The sequence below is a fragment of the Procambarus clarkii genome, chromosome 39, assembly GCF_040958095.1.
Source record: "Procambarus clarkii isolate CNS0578487 chromosome 39, FALCON_Pclarkii_2.0, whole genome shotgun sequence".
NCBI lineage: Eukaryota > Metazoa > Arthropoda > Malacostraca > Decapoda > Cambaridae > Procambarus > Procambarus clarkii.
Genome location: NC_091188.1, coordinates 5,161,289 through 5,167,610, shown reverse-complemented (window position 1 = coordinate 5,167,610; position 6,322 = coordinate 5,161,289).

Here is a 6,322-nt window from a genome sequence, read left to right as displayed (position 1 = left end):
TCTCTCTCTCTCTCTCTCTCTCTGTTTTCTTTGTCTTTTTCTCTGTCTCTACTCCTCATTTTTATAATGAGCTCTCGAATGCAGTTCACAATTTAAATATTTGTAGATATATTCTTTGCGAACAGAAAGAGATGCATATAATATCAACTCATTCTGCTTCCTCTGATGTCATAATTGCTTAAGCTTTATTAATCATGTCAATATTACCATTTTCATCGACACTGCGCTAAGACAGACCTTGGAGCTCAGCCTTAGGCCTGACACCAGGATGACTCCTAAAGTCTGAATAAGACTTATATAGCTTCGTTCTTAGCAACTTAGACTTAGAAACATCGTTCACTTTCCGCTTGGCAGTGTACCGAGAACACGCCAGACATCAACGGAGTCCAATCCTGGTTTGATTTAGATCTATCTATGCATCAACCTGTTCTCCCTCCTTCCCCTTCAACATTATCAATGTTGAATCGACGTTGACTTAACGTTATTGACGTTGATTTAACGTTGATTTAACGTTATTGACGTTGATTTAACGTTGATTTAACGTTATTGACGTTGATTTAACGTTGATTTAACGTTATTGACGTTGATTTAACGTTGATTTAACGTTATTGACGTTGATTTAACGTTATTGACGTTGATTTAACGTTATTGACATGTTTATATTCGTTTTGGGTGAGGTGATATGACAAAAATGCTTTGGGTTAGGCGACAGAACCCAAAACATTTGTGTCATATCACCTCACCCAAAACGAATATAAGCATGATATATATTATGGGTAAATCAGTCTTTGAGAATGTAAGAAGCCCTTACGAAGCGCTTTTTAGGCGTCAGACCAAAAATAAAAATATAAAAAAAGAATTTTGGAGCGTTAATTTTTCAATTACCTTCGACAGTGAAGAAAAATTTAAAAAATATTGACAAGATTCGTGTTAGAATTATTAATATCTTACCCTTTCAGTCATATTCAACAACATAAGTTTACAAGAAAGACTACTACCAAAATATACTAATAATATATATATATATATATATATATATATATATATATATATATGTCGTACCTATTAGCCAGAACTCACTTTTTGGCCTACTATTCAAGGCCCGATTTGCCTAATAAGCCAAGTTTTCCTTAATTAATATTTTTTTCTAATTTTTTTCTTATGAAATGATAAAGCTACCTATTTCATTATGTATGAGGTCAATTTTATTTTATTGGAGTTAAAATTAACGTAGATATATGACCGAACCTAACCAACCCTACCTAACCTAACCTAACCTATCTTTATAGGTTAGGTTAGGTTAGGTAGCCGAAAATGTTAGGTTAGGTTAGGTTAGGTAGGTTAGGTAGTCGAAAAACAATTAATTCATGAAAAGTTGGCTTATTAGGCAAATTGGGCCTTGAATAGTAGGCAGAGAAGTGCGTTCTGGCTATTAGGTACGACATATATATATATATATATATATATATATATAATATATATATGTCGTACCTAGTAGCCAGAACTCACTTTTTGGCCTACTATTCCAGGCCCGATTTGCCTAATAAGCCAAGTTTTCCTGAATTAATATATTTTTCAAATTTTTTTCTTATGAAATGATAAAGCTACCCATTTCATTATGTATGAGGTAAAAAATTTTTTATTGGAGTTAAAATTAACGTAGATATATGACCGAACCTAACCAACCCTACCTAACCTAACCTAACCTATCTCTATAGGTTAGGTTTGGTTAGGTAGCCGAAAAAGTTAGGTTAGGTTATGTTAGGTAGGTTAGGTAGTCGAAAAACAACTAATTCATGAAAACTTGGCTTATTAGGCAAATCGGGCCTTGCATAGTAGGCTGATAAGTGCGTTCTGGCTACTAGGTACGACATATATATATATATATATATATAAAGATCGAGATCATTGGCATAGTGGAAGCCTGGCTCAGGGCGTGTGGGCCTGGCGAGGCTAATTGAGGCGTGTAGGTGAGGCGTGTGGGCGTGTGAAAGATGGGCGCGTGAGTGGAAGGTGTTGACAGGGCGTGTACTGTAGGGCACGTGCCGATGCCCTCTTATCCCTGGCGAGGCTGGGAGGGCGAGGACAGGCGCCGGGTACCAGGGCTCGCTTCATGGTCCACCCGCCAGGCTTGCTGTCAATAATGCAGGAGCCGAGTCGAATCCATTTTTTTATTCGGCTGTGGCCACAAAACCACACACACACACACACACACACACACACACACACACACACCACACACACACACACACACACACACACACACACACACACATACACAAAGGCGCGAGAGAGCTGGGGAGACTTCTTTCTACCACTTCACTGGATAGCCAGAAAGCTTTCGACACTCTTCCTCACAACCGACTTGTATATAAAATATAAAAACAGGCTCTTGTAACGGGACGTGTTCTAAAGGGGGGTCGAAGGAGTACCTTTCAGAAAGAAGGCAAAGACTCATAGCAAGGGGAGAGACATCAGAATGGAGAGAGAGAGAGGTAAGGGGAAAGATTTTTCAAGGGTTGGGACTAATAGAGGAAGTCAGCCCCTTCATATCAGTGTTTGCTGACGAGGCTAAGCTAAAGAGTCGATTAAGATGTAAGGAAAACTGCACATACATTGTAAGCTGAACTATACAACTTGCAGAGAGGGTTTGAGAAATGGCTACTAGATTTTAACCTTGACAAGTGTACGGTCATAAGGATAAGAATCAGAGAGCAAGAGGGGCCTCAAACACAGTACAGGGTCATGACAAGCCAGTTTTCTTCTTTTGAAAAGGAGAAAGACTTGAGAGAGGACAATACTCTCTATCTAAGGCACATATCAACAGGATAACGAGGGCAGCATATACCATACGTCCGGTTATCCTACAGAAACTTGGACGAAGAAACCTTTCGATCTGTGTATACATCCTTTAAGGAACCCTCTCCTGAGTATGCAGCCTCGGCATGGAAACCCCTACCTAAAGAAACACAAAAGCTACAGCTACAGAAAGGATGAGAGCAGGCATGATAACGACGTACAAGATACTAAAGGGTAATTGATAAAGTAGAGTGAGAAGCAATATTCAAAGTGAGGAACAGTAGGCTGAGGGGGGACATAATTGGAAACTGGAAACACAGATGAATCATAGTGATGTCAGAGGGAAGTTTTTCAGTTGTAAATTGAGTGGACCGGACTAGATGATGAGGTTGTCGAAGCCAATTCGATTCACAGTTATAAATGTAAATATGATAAGGAAAACGAATGAAAAGAGTCACTGTTTGGAAAATATACTGTGTCATAATATGTGTTCGACCATATACTGAGGGTCGAAGAGCGGAGTTTTTAGAGCAGATTCTCGACCCTGAAGCATTCCCACAGTTGACAAACAGAGTTCTCAAATGAGACACAGGAATGTTAAAAAGGAATACATCAACATAAAAATGAATCGTAAGATATCAACGCAAATTACATAGTATCCAAAGCCAATAAATACTGGAAGCTGTTTCAGAGCAATATTTGAAGGAGGAAGTGGCATTGAATGGGAGCAAAAGACATTGAACACGTCAAGGAAAATATATATGGAACTAAATGCCAGCTTCCACTGGGCGTTCACGAGTGAGATGGAGAGGCTCTCGGGGCTAGCAGAGGAGGTCCTCTAAAGGTCCTATCTTGAGATTATCTTGAGATGATTATTATCTTGAGATGATTTCGGGGCTTTTTAGTGTCCCCGCGGCCCGGTCCTCGACCAGGCCTCCACCCCCAGGAAGCAGCCCGTGACAGCTGACTAACACCCATGTACCTATTTTACTGCTAGGTAACAGGGGCATAGAGTGAAACAAAACTCTGCCCGTTGTTTCTCGCCGGCGCCCGGGATTGAACCCGGGACCACAGGATCACAAGTCCAGTGTGCTGTCCACTCGGCCGATCGGCTCCCTATATAGCATACAATCAAAATGTAAATTTGTAAAAAAACACCAACGCGTCTATAGGAAAAGAAAATTGTGCCTAATAAGTCTACCGGTGTTCTATAAGTTAAAAACAGCAAGCCAGGAAAGACAGGGAGCGACAGGTTGCGAATAATATTATTGCGTTAAATAACTGTGTAATTATTTAAATAATTGTGTAATTATTTAAATAACTGTGTAGTTATTTAAATAATTGTGTAATTATTTAAATAATTGTGTAATTATTTAACGCAATTCATCATCAATGAATACTGTAAAAACTTAAGAAGCGGTCAAAGGTAACTGGAACAGCATTGGAATGGGTGAGATTGTACCTAAGAGGCGAGAGACAGTTATAGTGAAGGAAGAGCAATTGAATTATCGTAAGATTACAAAAGGATTTCGTCAAGGATCGGTTGAATGAGCTATAATCTTTCTCATATATGTCAATAACCTAACCTCAGGGGATTGAGTCCTACTCGTCAATGGTTTCTAGGGATGCAAAATTAGCGAGTCGGGAGAAAAGGTTACAGTGTATACCATTAAGACCTACAGAGGCTGCAGAGTTAGCACTATAAATGGCCTTTGGAATTTAATACCTGCAAGTGTAAGGGGATGAAAATAGGGACAGACAACAGTACAGTACACAAGGTGGGGAATCACCACCCTAAAAAAACTTAAGAAAAAGACAGGAGCAGACATAACAAATAATTTTATTCTAAAATTACATACCAATAGAATAACATGTCTTCTTACAAACATTAAAACAACTTTTATACAACTTAATGAGGCGTTAAGAACACTGCACACACCACCTACATGAAACCAATCATAGAGTATGCAGCCCCAACGTGAAACTTAAAAATGTTCGCTTGACAATAATACCGTCTAGAGTTTATGTTTTTTTTTTTAATATTTTCTACCAAAGATGTGAGTGAACATTAACAATAGTAACCAGCATATTTAGGGGACTCCTTCTCTCCTCCATGGATGGACAGGGGCCAGGGAGCAATCAGGTATCATATAGTGTAGTGAGGTATTAACCACTCAACCACATAAGGTGACACAAGTGTTGTTGTGGTGGCCGACAGTCTCCCAATGGCCACCTGAGCAGTGAGTGTGTGTGTGTGTGTGTGTGTGTGTGTGGGCAGGTGGAGGTACTGTCCACCAAAGGTGTAGTAAGAGTCTTCCTAACAGTGTAATTTTACCTGGCACAGGGCGTGGTCCCCGAATCACCAACAACAGCAATCCAGAAATCGTGTTGGTAGTGAGAATGAAGCCATGAGGTGACTGAGAGTGTTGGAGGGGGGAGGAGGAGAAGGGACGTCACCCACGGTGTTCGGGTTGTGATGGGAACTCTGGCTTCGTCAGAGTGTGATGGGAACTCTCGCTTCTTCGTCTATGACAGGGAATGGCTTGTCACGAGAGGGATCGTTGCTCGTGGCTAAGGCTATGTGTTTCACCCACGTTACTGCGATCTATTCTATTGGGGAGGAGGATCGCTTGTAGTGAAGAGGAACCCCGTGTTCTCACTCAGGCGTCGTCGGTAACTGAGATAATATGATACACAGGATACTGTGTATCCTGAAATACACAGTATCACAGGAAGAAGGAATGATACCACACAATTGGGAAAACTGCAGTGGAATCGCAAAAATCTAAGTTGGAATAATGGAAAACTCGTAAATTAGAAACCAGGATAATAGACTACTTCTTTAGCTTCATCCCTGGCTGTCCACGAGGGATTTACCCATAACCACCAGTATGGTCTTCCTTACAGACCACCAACATGACCCTCAAGATAACAGAGGGGCCAGATGTAAGGCAGGGGGCCCAGAGAGGCCATATGTAAGGGAGGGCCCAGAAGGGCCAGATGTAAGGCCAGGCCGAAAGGGGCAATATGTAAGGCAGGGGCCCATAGGGGCCATATGTAAAGCAAGACCCAGATGAAATTATTGCACCTTCTGTTCCTAGAATACAGTAACTCCTTTGAACACTGCGACACTCAAACCCACGAATTTATCAATGGGAAAAGTGGTCTGTGAGGTCGGAAAATCAACTCCACTGGATAAAATAGGTCGGCAAACTGGCACAAAGCAACAGGTCACGGATAATAATCCACGTTGCAAGCTTGAGGTCATTAAGGAATCGTTGCCAGGGACAGTGAGAGATATATACATATGTTCCTCGTTGCTTTGGTCTACGATGGTCTGAGTTTGATGTTCCCGAAGACCTATGCTCGTTCCTGGTGGTCTGAAGGTGACCTAGGAGGGTCAGCGAACTTCATAGTCTCAGCAAATTTTATATAATTGTCTCCGATAAAGTTAACTAATTCATTTTAAGCCTGCAGTGAGCTGCTGTTTCTTTGTGCTCACCGCTCGCCGGAATATTATCAA